Here is a 20,698-nt window from a genome sequence, read left to right as displayed (position 1 = left end):
TCAAATATTATTAGCCCTTAGTAATATTTGGACTCTAAACATTATCTTATTCTCTTGGAGCACTTCAGTTTGAGCTGCGGATGTGGCACATGCAGCTGACAAAAGGAATCACGTGGTTTCTTATGTGTTAGTTGAGCTATTGCATGGAGGACTTCAGTTAGAACTCATGCATGTGAGTTCTGTGGAGTTGGATGTGGAGTTGATGGAGTTGTGTTCAGTTTGACTTGGTTCAACTAGTTGTATTTTAGTCTAACTAAAGAATACTCTAGCGATGAGTTGTGTGAATTAATTATTAATTAATTCACTCATTATTAACTCATAAAGCAACTAAAGAATACATCAGTTAACTCAGTGCATGGACAGTTCAACAGAGACAGGTGTTAGAGGTAAGTGAAAGGGTGAGTTGTGACTATCAATTGTGCATGAGATCTTGCACAATCAATGGGATTGAGTTATGCCAATGAGGATTGCACAGTGTGGGCCAATATCAAGGCACTTGTAGCCTGTGCTCACGTGATTTTCACCTTGGGATTGTGCAGTGGAGGAAGGCAAAGCAGCAAAGGAGATTTGAACCTATGACTTGTTCGGATCTGAGCTAGTTTTGTGTGTAACAGGTGGAGATAGTACTGAGTACTTGTGAGGAGTAATGTACTATGTATTGTTACATGTTCTCAATCATTATAATATACAGATAGTGTGGGGTTTCCAGTTGTATGCTTTGCCCGGGTTACATACTGTGTTAATGTGCGCATGCGATTAATGTTTCATTATTTTTAATGCTGCTAAATTGATGATCAACGTAGAGAAGATTATGTATTATGCATGTATTCCGCAATAGTGTATAATCGGGATAATATTTGTGAATAAGTGTCATATTATTCAAAATTTCTACATTGGTTTCGCAAATGTGGTCATTTGACTCCTGCCGAGGGAAACCCAGGGTTCATTCTTGCTTTCGTTGTTGGTATGGTTCAGCTATGTGGGTGCGTTGTGCCTTCGCTTGTTTCTTGTGGTGGTTTGTTAGCGTTGTGCCTTCGCTTGTTCCTTGTGGTGGTTTGTTAGCATTGTACCTTCGCTTGTTCCTTGTGGTTTATTTTGCTGGTTCTTGGAGGTTTTAGGTCGACTTTCAACCTGCAAGTTGTTTCATCTTTGTTACCTAGCTCATGCTTTGTCTCTACTCTACTCGTGATGCTTTTTTTTTTGGTGTTGGTTCTGGTGTTTATCTGCCTCTGTGTAACCACAGGTTCTTTCCTTGCTACTGAGGTGGGCAGCTCAGCGAACTCTCCTTCAGGTAATTTCCTGTTCCAATTTCATTTTCGCATCTCGTTTTTATGTCTCTAACCCTCTGACTCCTTGGTGAGCAGGGGAACTTCTCCTATGACATTCCTGTTTGGAGAAACCCTCTGGCGAGAGACTCGGTTCTCGTACCTTGGCTCAGAGTCAGGCCTTTTCTAGGTAAGTTCCCGCTCCTTTCTTCGTTTATCTACTCATTGTCCTTTTGTTTTGTTGGCCCTACTGGTTTCTTGACTGCCCGCCTTGGTTTTGTGGTGGTGTGCAGGTCGTTCGTGAGGAACGCTACTCCACGGCCTCGTCCTTGGGAGTCTTTGCAAGCTTGGGGAAAAACAAGGTTAGATCCCTCCGTCGTTGTATTGTGGTTTTTCTTTCCTTTACTTGCATTGTCTTTGGTTGGGTATAACCCTTGGGTTACGCTTTCTCCGTGTGTTTATATGGTTTCGGGGGTTTTCACACCCTCACTGTTTGACTAATCTTGGCCTGCAAATGGTGTTCGTGGGTTTCGAAACCCTCTACTATTTTGGGTTATATAAATGTATAATGAACGGTTAAATTTGGAAATGGAACGAATGCACAGGTGTGCTTGAATATTGAATATAAACGTACCTGGGTTTTTTTGTTGAGAAAATATGTGTCATCTTTGCTGATTTTCTTTTGTCTCGTTCCTGGTCTGAGATGCCTTCAGTCACGAGATTTTTGTCAATGTCATTCGGCCTCTTAGTGAATTATTTCACTATTTTGCTTTAACACAATGTCTAGAACATTAATGCACAAAAACAAAAACAAAATTGTCTTGCTTCCTTAATGACAGGTTCTAAATTCATTTTCTTTCATAGATATTCAAGAAAAATTGTAATTTCAAATTCTATGTCCTTTCTTCTCTCTGGATGGCAGCCTCCTTCATGAGGCTCTGGTTTTTTTTTTTTTCAATGCCTTACTAGCAGTTTCTTACAGTTGAGGAATTGTTCCTCAGTTACCTTTCAGTTATCTAATAGTTTCTTTAAACATACTCTTAACTAATCCTATTTTTACTTGCTTGCTTAATTTTTAAAGGACATTGGCTGTGTCAGCCTTAATTTAAGTAAAACAAAATTCGAAATGTTTTTTTTTTCTTTCCAGCAAAAAATAATAAAAACCATTTCCAGTTGTCGCCTTTTCAGTCACATGCTCCCGCATCAGGCTCACAAGGTAAATTAAACTCATCACTTCTGTCCTTGAGCTCTTCAATAGAGTACTCGGTGCTTTGAATCTGGCTAGCATCTAACCAAGAACTATCTTCAATAGGATGGCCCTTCCACTTGACTAGGTACCGCAAATATTCTTTTCTTCGAGTCCGTCTGGCCACCTCGGTGTCTAGGATCTATTCGATCTCTAAAGGCTTTGCTGGGGGCATCTGTTTAATCCAGGAGTCGTTCTCATTCTGGGTGTCCCGTGTTTGTCTTTCCGAATTGTCTTCTTCATTTGCCGCAATATATGGGAACAGATCTGCCACATTAAAAATGGGTGAAGAACAAATGTGCTACATGTGTGGCATCATTGGTTTCCTGTACGGAATGAAATGTGCCATTTTGGTCAAACGATCCACCACCACCATGATGGAATCAAATCCCCGTTGTGTCTTCGGCAGACTTAAGACAAAGTCTAAACTGACTGAGTCCCATGGCCTATTCGAAATAGGTAAGGGCATATACAACCCTGTGTTCTGGTTGTGTCCCTTTGCAAGCTGACACACTTTGCATCTAGCCACAAACATTTGTACATCTCTACGCATCTTCAGCCAATAGTAAAAGTGGCTCAACTGATCCAAGGCCTTATCTATGCAAAAATGCCTGGCTAAGCCTCCATTATGCTTTTCTTGGATTAAGTTCTCTCTCATAGAACATTCTAAGGTACACAACTGCCCTCCTTTGAACAGCAATCCTTCCTGCATATTATAGTCCAGCCATGAACTATTATCTCTCAACAATGGATTTTGGCAAGCTTCGTAGGCTTCCTTAAAATTTGCATCTATTCCATATAAGTCCTTAAGGTGTTCGAATCCTATATCTTGTATCGTACTTTCTTGTAGGATCAAATTCCTCCTGATTAATGCATCTGCCACTTTGTTGGCTTAACCGCTGATGTGTTTCAACACAAATGTAAAACTCTGCAGGTACTCCACCCACTTCGCATGTTTATGGTTCAGCTTATGTTGTTGCATAATATACTGTAATGCAGAATTGTCTGAAAATAAGACAAATTCATTGGCCAGTAGATAATGTCTCCAATGCTTTAGTGCTTGAACCACTGCATAAAATTCTTTGTCATAAGACATGTACTTCTGCCTACTTTCATTTAATTTCTCACTGAAATAGGCTACTGGCTTGTCTTCTTGGCTGAGTACTGCACCAATGGCTATCCCACTGGGATCACAACGAACTTGAAAAAGTTTGTTAAAGTCTGGTAATCTTAAAATTGGTTTTTCAATGATCTTCCTTTTGAGCAGCTGAAAACTCTTCTCAGCGGATTTTGTCCAATGAAAAGGTTGCTTTGCCTTCTTAATGGTGTCCACCATGGGTGCACAAATCCCACTAAAGTTTTTAATAAACTTTTGATAAAAACTCGCCAATCCATGAAAACTTTGTACCTCAAACAAACTCTTGGGAGACGGTCAGCTAACTATGGCTTTAACCTTTTCCGGATCCATTTTTAGTTCATTCTCGGAAATCACAAATCCCAAATAAATTAATTCCTTCTTGAAAAAAGAACATTTTTTCAAATTTATTAGTGATCTATTTTGCTGCAATTTTTCTAATACATACCTCACATGTCGAAAATGCTCTTCCTTTGCCTTGCTGAATATAAGTATATGAATTCTTTCAGCATCTCGTTCATCAAACGCATGAACATGCTGGGGGCATTGCTCAATCCAAATGACATAACCAACCATTCATATAAGCCTTCATTAGTCTTGAAAGTTGTCTTCCACTCATCACCTTCTCGAATCCTGATTTGGTGGTAGCCGCTTTTCAATTCTATCTTTGAAAAGTTTGTTGCTCCACTCAAACAATCCATCATATCATCCATCTAAGGTAAAGGAAACCTGTATCTGATAGTGATCTTGTTAATTGCCCGGGAATCAGTGCACATCCACCACTCACCTCCTTTCTTGGGAGCTAAAACAGTCGGAACTGCACAAGGGCTTAGACTTTCCCGAATCAATCCTTTATCCAACAACTCCTGCACCTACTTCCTGATTTCTTCATTGTCCTTCGAACTCATCCGATAAGCAACTTTGTTTGGCAAACTGGCTCCTAGAACGAAATTAATATGGTGACTAATGCTCCACTTTGGTAGTAATTTGTCTGGTAGATAATCTACCACAATATCACTAAATTCCTGCAACATGTCATGTATCGCTTTAGGTAAGTCACTGATTTCAGTATGGATCAATACTGGTTTTGGCCTTCGCACAACTACATATTTTAGCTTATCATCCTCCATCTGTCGCAGAAACTCTTTTCCACCTAACAGTAAGGTTTTTCTCCACCAGTTTCTGCAACATCCTCTTCCTTTATGGGCACTAGCATATGCTTTATTCCATCTTAACAAAATTGTAACAATTTGTTTCCCCGTCATGGACGACTTTCCTACCATGCTGCCATGGTCTGCCCAGCAGAATATGGCACACGTCCATTGGCATGATGTCGGAAGTCACCTTGTCCTTGTACTTGCCAATATGAAACTCTACTTTGCACTGCTCATTGACCAGCAGTTGGTGACCTTTCTACAACCAAGACACCCTATATGGAGTTGGGTGCTTCAACTTCTTCAAACCCAATTTCTCCACCATTTCAGTAGCTACCAGATTATCAGTACTTCCACTGTCTATGATTAATTTGCGGCATTTCCCATGCGACTTGCACACAGTCCGGAACAATCTTTCCTCTATGTCTAATCAGCTACTTCCCTAGCTGGTTTCAATAATGGCTTGTTCAACACCAAGGCTTCCCCGGTTTCAAGCATATTTTCCACCTCTTGTGGCGGTGCCTCTACATCATCGGGTTGAGCAACATATGCTCCCCTCTATCCAGTTTGTTCATTTTCAGGACATCCAAAGGACTTGTGTCCCCACTTGTGACACTTGTAACACTGATAGGCATTTCCTCTCCCTCTTCCATTACCTCTTCCTCGCTAGTATGACCTTCCTCCTCTAGTGTTACCTTCCCTTTCAGTCTGCCCCGAAGTTTTTGAATTGCTACCCTCTTCATTGTTGTTGGGAGTTCTACCTTTGCTAAAGGACTTTCCCCTACCTCTGCCAGAACCATGTCCTCTTCTCGCATCTTGTTTCCTAGCAATATTTTCCTCCGCCTTCAAAGCACTCTGATAGGCTTCCTTTATGGTCTTAGGGGAAAGAATACTAATTTCGTCTAGGATCTCCATCTATAGACCATTTACAAACCTCGTTGTTTCTTCAAGGGTATCTTCAACATAACCATCTCTCAAGTTTACTCTATAAAATTCTTCAGTATATTCATTTACGGTCATCATTCTTTGTCTTAGGTTCTGTACTTCTCTATAAAGGGCAATTTGGTAATCTTTAGGCAAAAATATGCTCTTCATCCTAGCAATCAGCCTGTCCCATCTTTTAATCAATGGTTTGTTCAGTCTTCTCCTTTCTACCTACACACTGTCCCGCCACAGTGCTGCATGTCCCTTCAACTTGGTAATAGCAAACGTGATCTTCTTGTCTTCGTTGATTTATTCATATTCAAAATATTTATCTAGCTAACTTATCCAGTCTAACAATGCCTTTGTGGAAAAATTGCCATCATAATTAGAAAGCGTCGATCTTGGCTTGCTACTAGCCAACAAAACTGACCTCAATAGTTTAATCTTTGGTTCCTCTTCATCTAACCCATCCATTGTGGCTGCGTTTTCCTCCTCACTATCATCCCCACCTTCGAGATCTCTATGCCTTCCTACCTCCACTGCTGCCAAACATGCAGTTAAGGTCCTAACCTCTTCTCGTAGCCCTTCATCAGCTACTCTTCTGATGGCTTTACCTCGACCCCTTCTTCCTACCTCCATCTTTACTGAGAGAAAGGAACCAACTTGCTCTGATACCAAAAATTGGCGGCAATCCCGAGGAGGGACACGTATCAACGACCGTTTATCTCTTTTCAATTTTTCGAAAAAACAATAGCGGGGTTTTGGTGTGAGGTTTTAATGCGCTTTATTGTTTTCGACCTGCCCTTTGTACTGACCTTGGTTTCGAAAATGTGGTCATTTCACTCCTGCCAAGGGAAACCCGGGGTTCAATCTTGCTTTCATTGTTGGTTTGGTTCAACTCTGTGGGTGCGGTGTGCCTTCACTTGTTTCTTGTGGTGGTTTGTTAGCGTTGTGCCTTCACTTGTTCCTTGTGGTGGTTTGTTAGCATTGTGCCTTCGCTTGTTCCTTGTGGTGGTTTATTTTGCTGGTTCTCGAAGGTTTCAGGTCAAATTTCAACCTGCAAGTTGTTTCATCTTTGTTACCCTGTTCATGCTTTGTCTTCACTCTGCTTGTGATGCTTTTTTTTTCATGTTGGTTCTGGTGTTGATTTTTCTCTATGTAACCACAGATTCTTTCCTTGCTACTACCCTGGGTGGCTCAACGAACTCTCCTTCAAGTAATTTCCTGTTCCAATTTCATTTCCGCATCTCGTTTTTATGTCTCTAACCCTCTGGCTCCTTGGTGAGCAGGTGAACTTCTGCTATGGCATTCCTATTGGGAGAAACCCTCTAGCGAGAGACTCGGTTCTCATCCTCTGGCTCAGAGTCATGCCTTTTCTAGGTAAATTCCCGCTCCTTTCTTCGTTTATCTGCTCATTATCATTTTGTTTTATTTTCCCTACTGGTTTCTTGACTGCCCGTCTTGTTTTTGTGGTGGTGTGCAGGTCGTTCCTAGGGAACGTTGCTCCACAGCCTCGTCCTTGGGAGTCTTCGTAAGCTTGGGGAAAAACAGGGTAGGATCCCTTCGTGGTTGTATTGTGGGTTTTCTTTACTTTACTTGCGCTGTCTTTGGTTGGGTATAACCCTTCGAGTTTCGCTTTCTTCCTGTGTTTGTATGGTTTCGGGGGTTTTCACACCCTCGCTGTTTGACTAGTCTTGGCTTGCAAATGGTGTTCGTGGGCTTCAGAACCCTCTACTATTTTGGGTTATATAAATGTATAATGAACTATTAAATTTGAAAATGGAATGAATGCACAGGTGTGCTTGAATAATGAATGTAAATGTACCTGGGTTTTTTTGTTGAGAAAAAATGTGTTGTCTTTGTTGATTTGCTTTTGTCTGGTTCCTCGTCTGAGATGCCTTCAATCACAAGATTTTTGTCGATGTCATTCAGCCTCTTAGTGAATTATTTCACTATTTTGCTTTAACACAATGTAAAAAAATAGATAAATAAATAAAATGAAAATAAAAAATTGTCTTGCTTCCTTAATGACATGTTCTAAATTCATTTGCTTTCATAGATATTCAAGAAAAAATGTAATTTCAAATTCTATGTCCTTTCTTCTCTCTAGATGGCAGCCTCCTTCATGAGGCTCTGGTTTTTCTTTTTCAATGCCTTACTAGCTGTTTCTTACAGTTGAGGAACTGTTCCTCATTTACCTTTCAGTTATCTAACAGTTTATTTAAACATACTCTTAACTAATCCTATTTTTACTTGCTTGCTTAATTTTTAAAGGACAATGGTTGTGTCAGCCTTAATTTATGTAAAACAAAAATAAAACAAAATTCGAAATGTTTTTCTTTCTTTCTAGTAAAAAAAAAAAAGAAAACCATTTCCAGCTGTTGCCTTTTCAGTCAGATGCTCTTGCATCAGGCTCCTGGGGTAAATTAAACTCATGGCTCCTATCCATGAACTCTTGAATAGAGTACCCGATGCTTTGAATCTAGTCAGCATCTAACCAAGAACTATCTTCAATAGGATGGCCCTTCCACTTGACTAGGTACCGCAAATATTATTTTCTTCGAGTCCGTCTGGCCACCTGGGTATCTAGGATCTGTTCGATCTCTAAAGGCTTCGCTGGGTGCATCTGTTTAATCCACGAGTCGTTCTCATTTTGGGTGTCCTATGTTCGTCTTTCTGAACTGTCTTCTTCATTTGCCGCAATGTATGGGTATAGATCTTCCACATTAAAAATGGGCGAGATTCCTATATCTGGAGGTAACTACAACTCATAAGCGTTCGCAAAAAACTTTCGAAGAATCCTACAAGGCCCAATTTTCTTCTATTTTAACTTGTTGTATTTGCCTTTAGGAAAACTCTCCTTGCGTAGGTGTGCTAATACCAGGTCCCCTACGTTGAATTGTACCTCCTGCCTTTTCAAATCTACTCTATGTTTGTATCTTTGGTTGTTGTCTTGTAATTTTAATTTCACATGCTCATGAAGATCGTTGATTGCCTTTGCGAAATCTTCACCATCAGCACCCCTGTGCTCCAACTGACCCAAATCCCGCAACTCATGTACTCCACGTGGGTGCATTCTGTATAGGATCTGGAAAGGAATATTTCCCATGCTTCTGTTGGGTGAATCGTTATAAGCAAATTCCATTTGTGCAAGTACACGATCCCACTGTCGAGAATTCTCACCAACCAAACTCCTTAATAGATTTCCCAAACTTTGGTTCACCACTTCAGTTTGCCTGTCGGTGTGTGGATGATAAGCTGAGTTGAAGTTCATTTTGCTGCCTAATTTTTTCCATAAGTTCCGCCAAAAATGACCTGTAAACTTTACGTCTCGATCCGAAATAATAGACTTCTGCAAGCCATGTAATCTGACTATCTCTGTGAAGAACAAATGTGCTACATGTGTGGCATCACTGGTTTTCCTACACAGAATGAAATGTGCCATTTTGGTGAAACGATCCACCACCACCATGATGGAATCAAATCACCGTTGTGTCTTTGGCAGACCTAAGACAAAGTCTAAACTGATTGAGTCCCATGGTCTGTTCGGAATAGGTAAGGGCATATACAACCCTGTGTTCTGGCTGTGTCCCTTTGCAAGTTGTCACACTTTGCATCTAGTCACAAACCTTTGTACATCTCTACGCATCTTCGGCCAATAGTAAAAGTGGCTCAACTGATCCAAGGTCTTGTCTATGCCAAAATGCCCAGCTAAGCCTCCATTATGCTTTTTCTGGATTAAGTTCTCTCTCATAGAACATTCCGAGATACACAACTGCCCTCCTTTGAACAACAACCCTTCCTACATATCATAGTCCAACCATGAACTATTATCTCTCAACAATGGATTTTGGCAAACTTCATAGGCTTCCTTAAAATTTGCATATGTTTCATACAAGTCCTTAAGGTGTTCGAATCCTAATACTTGTATCGTACTTTCCTATAGGATCAAATTCCTCCTGCTTAATGCATCGCCACTTTGTTGGTTTGACCGCTGATGTGTTTCAATACAAATGTAAAACTCTGCAGGTACTCAATCCACTTCGCATGTTTATGGTTCAGCTTACGCTTTTGCATAATATACTGTAATGCAGAATTGTCAGAAAATAAGACAAATTCATTGGCCAGTAGATAATGTCTCCAATGCTTCGACGCTTGAACCACTGCATAACATTCTTTGTCATGAGACGTGTACTTCTGCCTACTTTCATTTAATTTCTCACTGAAATAGGCTACTGGCTTGTCTTGTTGGCTGAGTACTACACCAATGGCTGTCCCACTGGCATCACAATGAACTTGAAAAAGTTTGTTAAAGTTTGGTAATCCTAAAATTGGTTTTTCAGTGATCTTCCTTTTGAGCAGCTGAAAACTCTTCTCAGCCGATTCTGTTTAATGAAAAGGTTGATTTTCCTTCTTAATGGTGTCCACCATGGGTGCACAAATCCCACTAAATTTTTTAAATAATTTTCACTAAAAACTCGCCAATCCATGAAAACTCCATACCTCAAACAAACTCTTGGGAAACAGCCAGCTAACTATGGTTGCAACCTTTTGCAGATCCATTTTTAGTTCATTCTCGAAAATCACAAATCCTAAATAAATTAATTCCTTCTTGAAAAAAGAACAATTTTTCAAATTTATCATTAATCTATTTTACTGCAATTTTTCCAGTACATACCTCACATGTGGAAAATGATCTTCCTTCATTTTGCTGAATATAAGTATATCATCCAGATATACAATCACAAATTTACCAATGAATTCTTTCAGCATCTCGTTCATCAAACACATGAACGTGCTGGGGGCATTGCTCAATCCAAATGGCATAACCAACCATTCATATAAGCCTTCATTAGTCTTGAAAGTTGTCTTCCACTCGTCACCTTCTCGAATCCTGATTTGGTGGTAGCTGCTTTTCAAGTCTATCTTTGAAAAGTATGCTGCTCCACTCAAACAATCCATCATATCATCCATCCGAGGTAAAGCAAAACCTGTATCTGATAGTGATCTTGTTAATTGCCCGGGAATCAATGCACATCCCCCACTCACCTCCTTTCTTGGGAGCTAAAACAATCGGAACCGCACAAGGGCTTAGACTTTCCCGAATCAGTCATTTACCCAACCACTCCTGCACCTGCTTCCTAATTTCTTCATTTTCCTTCGGAATCATCCGGTAAGCAGCTTTGTTTGGCAAACTGGCTCCTGGAATGAAATCAATATGGTGACTAATGCTCCACTTTGATGGTAATTTCTCTGGTAGATAATCTACCACAATATCACTTAAATCCTGTAGCATGTCATGTATCTCTTTAGGTAAGTCAGTGATTTCGGTATGGATCAATACTAGTTTTGGCCTTCGCACAACTACATATTTTACCTTATCATCCTCCATCTGTCGCAGAAACTCTTTTCCACCTAACAGTAAGGTTTTCTTTCCACTGGTTTCTGCAACATCCTCTTCCTTTATGGGCACTAGCGTATGCTTTATCCCATCTTTAAGAAACTTGTAACAATTTGTTTCCCTGTCATGGACGTCTTTCCTATCATACTGCCATGGTCTGCCCAACAGAATATGGCACACATTCATTGGCATGATCTTGCAAGTCACCTTGTCCTTGTACTTGCCAATATGAAACTCTACTTCGCACTGCTCATTGACCAGTAGTTGGTGACCTTTATACAACCAAGACAACCTATATGGAGTCAGGTGCTTCAAGTTCTTCAAACCCAATTTCCCCACCATTTCAGTAGCTACCAGATTATCAGTACTTCTATTGTCTATGATTAATTTGCGGCATTTCCCATGCGACTTGCACACAGTCCGGAATAATGCTTTCCTTTGTGTCTGATCAGCTACTTCCTTATCTAGTTTCAATAATACCTTGTTCAACACCAAGGCTTCCCCAGTTTCAGGTATGTTTTCCACCTCCTGTGGCGGTGCCTCTACTTCATCGAGCATAGCAACATATGCTCCCCTCTGTCCAATTTGTTCATTTTTAAGACATTCAAAGGACCTGTGTCCCCACTTGTGACACTTGTGACACTTGTAACACTGATAGGCATTTCCTCTGCCTCTGCCATTACCTCTGCCTCGCTGGTATGACCTTCCTCCTCTGGTGTTACCTTCCCTTTCTGTCTGTCTCGAAGTTTTCGAACTACTGCCCTCTTCATTGCTGTTGGCAGTTCTACCTCTGCCAAAGGACTGTCCCCTACCTCTGCCAGAACCACGTCCTCTTCTGGCATTCTGTTTCCTGGCGATCTTTTCCTCCGCCTTCAAAGCACTCTGATAGGCTTCCTCTATGGTCTTAGGGGAAAGAATACTAATTTCATCTAGGATCTCCATCCGTAGACCATTTACAAACCTCGTTGTTTTTTCAGGGGTATCTTCAACATAAACAAGTCTCAGGTTTACTTTATAAAATTCTTCAGTATATTCCTTTACGGTCATCATTCTTTGTCTCAAGTTCTGTACTTGTCTATAAAGGGCAATTTGGTAATCTTTAGGCATAAATTTGCTCTTCATCCTAGCAATCATCCTGTCCCATCTTTTAATCAACGGTTTGTTCAGTCTTCTCCTTTCTTCCTGCATACTGTCCCACCACAGTGCTGCATGTCCCTTCAACTTGGTGACAGCAAACCTGATCTTCTTGTCTTCGCTAATTTCTTCATATTCAAAATATTTATCTAGCTCACTTATCCAGTCTAACAATGCCTCTATGGACAAACTGCCATCATAATTAGAAAGCTCCATTCTTGGCTTGCTACTAGCCAAAAAAACTGACCTCAATAGCTTAATCTCTAGTCCATCTTCCTTTGACCCATCCATCGTGGCTGCGTTTTCCTCCACACTGTCATCCCCACCTTCTGGATCTCTACGCCTTCCTGCCTCCACTACTGGCAAACGTGTAGTTAAGGTCCTAATCTCTTCTCGTAGCCCTTCATCTGCTACTCTTCTGATGGCTCTACCTCGACCCCTTCTTCCTACCTCCATCTTTACTAAGAGAAACGTACTAACTTGCTCTGATACTAAAAATTGGTGGCAATCCCAAGGAGGGACACGTATCAACGACCGTTTAACTCTTGTTGATTTTTTGAATAAACAATAGCAGCGTTTTGGTGTGAGGTTTTAATGCGCTTTATTTTTTTTGGCCTGCCCTTTGTACTGGCATGGGTTTCGCAAATGTGGTCATTTCACTCCTGTTGAGGGAAACCGAGGGTTCATTCTTGCTTTCACTGTTGGTCTGGTGTGGCTCTGTTATTCTGGTTCCTTGTGGTGGTTTATTTTGTTGGTTCTCGAAGGTTTCAAGTTGACTTTCAAACTGTAAGTTGTTTCATCTTTGTAACCCGGCTCATGCTTCGTCTCTACTTTGCTCGTGATGCTTTCTTTTTGGTGTTGGTTCTAGTGTTGATCTGGCTTTGTGTAACCACAGTTTCTTTCCTTGCTACTGAGGTGGGCGGCTCAACGAACTCTCCTTCAGGTAATTTCCTGTTCCAATTTCATTTCTGCATCTCGTTTTTATGTCCCTAACCCTCTAGCTCCTTGGTGAGCAGGTGAACTTCTCCTATGGCATTCCTGTTGGGAGAAATCATCTTGTGAGAGACTCGGTTCTCATCCTCTGGCTCGGAGTCATGCCTTTTCCAGGTAAATTCCTGCTCCTTTCTTCATTTATCTGCTCACTGTCCTTTTGTTTTGATGGCCCTACTGGTTTCTTGACTGCCCACCTTGTTTTTGTGGTGGTGTGTAGGTTATTCCTGGGGAACACTGCTCCACGGCCTCGTCCTTGGGAGTCTTAGCAAGCTTGGGGAAAAACAGGGTAGGATGCCTCCGTGGTTGTATTGTGGGTTTTCTTTCCTTTACTTGCGCTGTCTTTGGTTGGGTATAACCCTTGGGGTTTCTCTTTCTCTGTGTGTTTGTATGGTTTCGGGGGTTTTCACACCCTCGTTGTTTGAATAGTCTTGGCCTGCAAATGGTGTTCCTGGGTTTCAGAACCCTCTACTATTTTGGGTTATACAAATGTATAATGAACTGTTATATTTTGAAATGGAACGAATGCAGAGGTGTGCTTGAATACTGAATGTAAATGTACCTGGGTCTTTTTGATGAGAAAAAATGTGTTGTCTTTGCTGATTTTCTTTTGTTTAGTTCCTGGTCTAAGATGCCTTTAGTCACGAGATTTTTGTCGATGTCATTCGGCCTCTTAGTGAATTATTTCACTATTTTGCTTTAACACAATGTCTGAAACATTAATGCAAAAAAAAAAAAAAAAAAAAAAACTGCCTTGGTTCCTTAATGACAGGTTCTAAATTCATTCGCTTTCATAGATCAAGAAAAATTGTAATTTCAAGTTATATGTCCTTTCTTCTCTCTAGATGGCAGCCTTCTTCGTGAGGCTCTGGTTTTTCTTTTTCAATGCCTTACTAGCAGTTTCCTACAGTTGAGGAACTGTTCCTCAGTTACCTTTCAGTTATCTAACAGCTTCTTTAAACATACTCTTAACTAATCCTATTTTTACTTGTTTGCTTAATTTTTAAAGGACAATGGCTATGTTAGCCTTAATTTAAGTAAAACAAAAATAAAACAAATTTTGAAATGTTTTTCTTTCTTTCCAACAAAAAAAAGAACCATTTCCAGCTGTCGCCTTTTCAATCGGATGCTCCTGCATCAGGCTCCCGGGGTAAATTAAACTCATGGCTCCTGTCCATGAGCTCTTTAATAGAGTACTCGACGCTTTGAATCTAGCCAGCATCAAACCAAGAACTATCTTCAATAGGATGGCCCTTCCACTTGACTAGGTACCGCAAATATTCTTTTCTTCGAGTCCGTCTGGTCACCTGGGTGTCTAGGATATGTTTGATATCTAAGGGCTTTGATGGGGGCATCTGTTTAATCCATGAGTCATTCTCATTTTGGGTGCACTGTGTTCGTCTTTCTGAACTATCTTATTCATTTGCCACAATGTATGGGTACAGATCTGCCACATTAAAAATGGGTGAGATTCCTATATCTGGAGGTAACTGCAACTCATAAGCGTTTGCAGAAAACTTTCGAAGAATCCTACAAGGCCCAATTTTATTCAATTTTAACTTGTATTCACCTTTAGAAAACCTCTCCTTGCGTAGGTGTGCAAATACGAGGTCCCCTACGTTGAATTGTACCTCCCACCTTTTCAAATCTGCTTTATGTTTGTATCTTTGGGTGTTGTCTTGTAATTTAAATTTCACTTGTTCATGAAGATTGTTGATTGCCTTTGCAAAATCTTCACCATAAGCACCCCTGCGCTCCAATTGACCCAAATCCCGCGACTCATGTACTCCACGTGGGTGCATTCTATATAGGATCTGGAAAGGACTATTGCCCGTGCTTCTATTGGGTGAATTGTTATAAGCAAATTCCGTTTATGCAAGTACACGATCCCATTGTCAAGAATTCTCACCAACCAAACTCCTTAATAGATTTCCTGAACTTTGGTTTTGCCATCGGTCTGCGAATGATAAGCTAAGCTGAAGTTCAGTTTGGTGTCTAATTTTTTCCATAAGGTCCGCCAAAAATGACCTGTAAAGTTTACGTCTCGGTTCAAAATAATAGACTTCGGCAAGCCATGTAATTTGATTATCTTTGTGAAGAACAAATGTGCTACATGTGTGGCATCATTGGTTTTCCTGCATGGAATGAAATGTGCCATTTTGGTGAAACAATCCACCACCACCATGATGGAATTGAATCCCCGTTGTGTCTTCGGCTCACGTAAGACAAAGTCTAAACTAACTGAGTCTCTTGGTCTGTTCGGAATAGGTAAGGGCGTATACAACCCTGTGTTCTGGCTATGTCCCTTGCAAGCTATCACACTTTGCATCTAGTCACAAACCTCTGTACATATTCTACCCATAGTAAAAGTGGCTCAATGATCCAAGGTCTTGTCTATGCCAAAATGCCCGGATAAGCCTCGATTATGCTTTTCCTAGATTAAGTTCTCTCTCATAGAACATTTCGGGATACACAACTACCCTCCTCTGAATAGCAACCCTTCCTGCATATTATAGTCCAACCATGAACTGTTATCTCTCAACAATGGATTTTGGCAAGCTTCTTAGGCTTCCTTAAAATTTGCATCTGTTTCATAAAAGTCCTTAAGGTGTTCGAATCCTAATACTTGTAGCGTACTTTCCTGTACGATCAAATTCCTCATGCTTAATGAATCCACCATTTTGTTGGCTTGACCGCTGACGCATTTCAACACAAATGTAAAACTTTGCAGGTAATCCACCCACTTCGCATGTTTATGGTTCAGCTTATGCTGTTGCATAATATACTGTAATGCGGAATTATCTGAAAATAAGACAAATTCATTGGCCAGTAGATAATGTCTCCAATGCTTCAACGCTTGAACCACTGCATAACATTCTTCGTCATAAGACGTGTACTTCTGCCTACTTTCATTATTTCTCTCTAAAATAGGCTACTGGCTTGTCTTCTTGGCTGAGTACTGCACCAATGGCTGTCCCACAGGCATCACAACGAACTTGAAAAAGTTTGTTAAAGTCTGGTAATCTTAAAATTGGTTTTTTAGTGATCTTCCTTTTGAGAAGCTGAAAACTTTTCTCAGCCGATTCTGTCCAATGAAAAGGTTGATTTGCCTTGAACTTAATGGTGTCCACCATGGGTGCACAAATCCCACTAAAAGTTTTAATAAACTTTCAATAAAAGCTCGCCAGTCCATGAAAGCTCCGTACCTCAAACAAACTCTTGGGATATGGCTAGCTAACTATGGGTGCAACCTTTTCCGAATCCATTTTTAGTTCATTCACGGAAATCACAAATCCCAAATATATTAATTCCTTCTTGAAAAAATAACATTTTTTCAAATTTATGAGTAATCTATTTTGCTGCAATTTTTCCATTACATACCTCACATGTCGAAAATGATCTTCCTTCGTCTTGCTGAATGTAAGTATATCATCCAGATATACAATCACAAATTTACCAATGAATTCTGTTAGCATCTCATTCATCAAACGCATGAACGTGCTCGGGGCATTGATCAATCCAAATGGCATAACCAGCCATTCATATAAGCCTTCATTAGTCTTGAAAGCTGTCTTCCACTTGTCATCTTCTCGAATCCTGATTTGGTGGTAGCTGCTTTTCAAGTATATCTTTGAAAAGTATGCTACTCCACTCAAATAATCCATCATATCATCCATCCAAGGTAAAGGAAACCTGTATCTGATAGTGATCTTGTTAATTTCCTGGGAATCAGTGCACATCCGCCACTCACCTCCTTTCTTGGGAGCTAAAATAGTCGAAACCACACAAGGGCTTAGACTTTCCCGAATCAGTCCTTTATTCAACAACTCCTACACCTGCTTCCTGATTTCTTCATTGTCCTTCGGACTCATCCGGTAAGCAACTTTGTTTGGCAAACTGGCTTCTGTAATGAAATCAATATGGTGACTAATGCTCCGATTTGGTGGTAATTTGTCTGGTAGATCATCTACCACAATATCACTAAATTCCTGTAGCATGTCATGTATCTCTTTAGGTAAGTCAGTGATTTCAGTATGGATCAATACTAGTTTTGGCCTTCGCACAACTGCATATTTTACCTTATCATCCTCCATCTATTGCAGAAACTCTTTTCCACCTAACAATAAGTTTTTTCCCACTGGTTTCTGCAACATCCTCTTCCTTTATGGGCACTAGCGTATGCTTTATCCCAGCTTTAAGAAACTTGTAAAAATTTGTTTCCCCGTCATGGACGACTTTCCTATCATACTTCCATTGTCTGCCCAACAGAATATGGCACACGTCCATCGGCATGATGTCGCAAGTCACCTTGTCCTTGTACTTGCCAATATGAAACTCTACTTCGCACTGCTCATTGACCAGTAGGTGGTGACCTTTCTACAAACAAGACACCCTATATGGATTTGGGTGCTTCAAGTTCTTCAAACCCAATTTCCCCACCATTTCAGTAGCTACAAGATTATCAGTACTTCCATTATCTATGATTAATTTGCGGCATTTCCCATGCGACTTGCACACAATCCAGAGCAATGATTTCCTCTGTGTCTGATCAGCTACTTCCTTAGCTGGTTTCAATAATACCTTGTTCAACACCAAGGTTTCCCAGGTTTCTGGCATATTTTCCACCTCCCATGGCGGTGCCTCTACTTGATCGGGGCTGAGCAACATATGCTCCCCTCTGTCCAGTTTGTTCATTTTCAAAACATTCAAAGGACCTGTGTCCCCACTTGTGACACTTGTAACACTGATAGGCATTTCCTCTACCTCTGCCATTTCCTTTGCCTCTGCCATTACCTCTTCCTCGCTGGTATGACCTTCCTCCTCTGGTGTTACCTTCCCTTTCAGTCTGTCCCAAAGTTTTCGAATTGCTGCCCTCTTCATTGCTGTTGGCAGTTCTACCTTTGCCAAAGGACTTTCCCCTACCTCTACCAGAACCACATCCTCTTCTGGCATTCTGTTTCCTCTCAATCTTTTCCTCTGTCTTCAAAGCACTCTGATAGGATTCCTCTATGGTCTTAGGGGAAAGAACACTAATTTCATCTAGGATCTCCTTCCGTAGACCATTTACAAACCTCACTGTTTTTTCAGGGGTATCTTCAACATAAGCAACTCTCAAGTTTACTTTATAAAATTCTTCAGTATATTCCTTTACGGTCATCATTCTTTGTCTCAGGTTTTGTGATTGTCTATAAAGGGCAATTTGGTAATATTTAGGCAGAAATTTGCTCTTCATCATAGCAATCATCCTGTCCCATTTTTTAATCAATGGTTTATTTAGTCTTCTCCTTTTTGCCTACACACTGTCCCACCACAGTGCTGCATGTCCATTCAACTTGGTGACAGGAAACCTGAACTTCTTGTCTTCGATGATTTCTTCATATTCAAAATATTTATCTAGCTCACTTATCCAGTCTAACAATGCCTTTGTGGACAAACTGCCATCATAATTAGAAATTTCCGGTCTTGGCTTGCTACTAGCCAACAAAACTGACATCAATAGTTTAATCTTTGGTCCCTCTTCATCTAACCCATCTGTCATGGCTGCATTTTCCTCCTCACTGTCATCCCCACCTTCTGGATCTCTACACCTTCCTGCCTCCACTGCTGCCAAACGTGTAGTTAAGGTCCTAATCTCTTCTCGTGGCCCTTCATCTGCTACTCTTCTAATGGCTCTACCTCGACCCCTTCTTCCTACCTCCATCTTTCCTGAGAGAAAGGAACTAACTTGCTCTGATACAAAAAATTGGTGGCAATCTCGAGGAGGGACATGTATCAATGACCATTTAACTCTTGTCGATTTTTCGAATAAACAATAGCAAGGTTTTGGTGTGAGGTTTTAATGCGCTTTATTGTTTTCAGCCTGCCCTTTGTACTGGCCATGGTTTCACAAATGTGGTCATTTCACTCCTGCAGAGGGAAACTCGTGGTTCATTCTTTCTTTCGTTGTTGGTCTCGTTCGGCTCTGTGGGTGTGCTGTGCCTTCGCTTGTTTCTTGTGGTGGTTTGTTAGCACTGTGCCTTCGCTTGTTCCTTGTGGTGGTTTGTTAGCACTGTGCCTTCGCTTGTTCCTTGTGGTGGTTTGTTAGCACTGTGCCTTCGCTTGTTCCTTGTGGTGGTTTATTTTGCTAGTTCTCGGAGGTTTCAGGTTGACTTTCAACTTGCAAGTTGTTTCATCTTTGTTAACCAGCTCATTCTTTGTCTCTACTATGCTCGTGGTGCTTTTTTTTGTGTCAGTTCTGGTGTTGATCTGGCTCTATGTAACCACAGGTTCTTTCCTTGCTACTATGGTGGGCGACTCAGCGAACTCTCCTTTAGGTAATTTCCTATTCCAATTTCATTTCCGCATCTCGTTTTTATGTCTCTAACCCTCTAGCTCCTTGGTGAGCAGGTGAACTTCTCTTATGTGAGCAGGTGATCCTTGTCCTTGTACTTGCCAATATGAAACTCTACTTCGCACTGCTCATCGACCAGTAGTTAGTGACCTTTCTGCAACCAAGACACCCTATATGGAGCTGGGTGCTTCAACTTCTTCAAACCCAATTTCCCCACCATTTTAGTAGCTACCAGATTATTAGTACTTCCACTGTCTATGATTAATTTGCAACATTTCCCATGTGACTTGCACACAGTTCGGAACAATGCTTTCCTCTGTGTCAGATCAACTACTTCCTTAGCTAGTTTCAATAATACCTTGTTCAACACCAAGGCTTCCCTGGTTTCAGGCATATTTTCCACCTCCTGTGGCGGTGCCTCTACTTCATCGAGCTGAGCAAAATATGCTCCCCTCTGTCCCGTTTTTTCATTTTCAGGACATTCAAAGGACTTGTGTCCCCACTTGTGACACTTGTAACACTGATATGAATTTCCTCTGCCTCTGCCATTACCTCTTCCTCGCTAGTATGACCTTCCTCCTCTGGTGTTACCTTCCTTTTCAGTCTGTTCCCAAGTTTTCGAACTGCTGCTCTCTTCATTGTTGTTGGCAATTCTACCTCTGCCAAAGGATTTCCCCTACCTCTGCCAAAACCACGTCTTCTTCTGGCATTCGATTTCCTGGCAATCTTTTTCTCCACCTTCAAAGCACTCTGATAGGCTTCCTCTATGGTCTTAGGGAAAAGAATAATAATTTCGTCTAGGATCTCCATCCGTAGACCATTTACAAACCTCATTGTTTTTTCAGGGGTATCTTCAACATAACCAACTCTCAGGTCTACTTTATAAAATTCTTCAGTATATTCGTATACGGTCATCATTCTTTGTCTCAGGTTCTGTACTTGTCTATAAAGGGCAATTTGGTAATCTTTAGGCAGAAATTTACTCTTCATCCTATTAATCATCCTGTCCCATTTTTTAATCAATAGTTTGTTCAATCTTCTCTTTCTGCCTGCACACTGTCCCACCACAGTGCTGCATGTCCCTTCAACTTGGTGACAACAAACCTGATCTTCTTGTC

This window comes from Pinus tabuliformis, chromosome Q (assembly GCF_031772625.1).
Source record: "Pinus tabuliformis cultivar Carrire ecotype Pingquan chromosome Q, CPIR1, whole genome shotgun sequence".
NCBI classification, from domain to species: Eukaryota; Viridiplantae; Streptophyta; class Pinopsida; order Pinales; family Pinaceae; genus Pinus; species Pinus tabuliformis.
The sequence above is the reverse complement of the archived record's forward strand: the minus strand, read 5'-3'. Positions refer to the sequence as shown.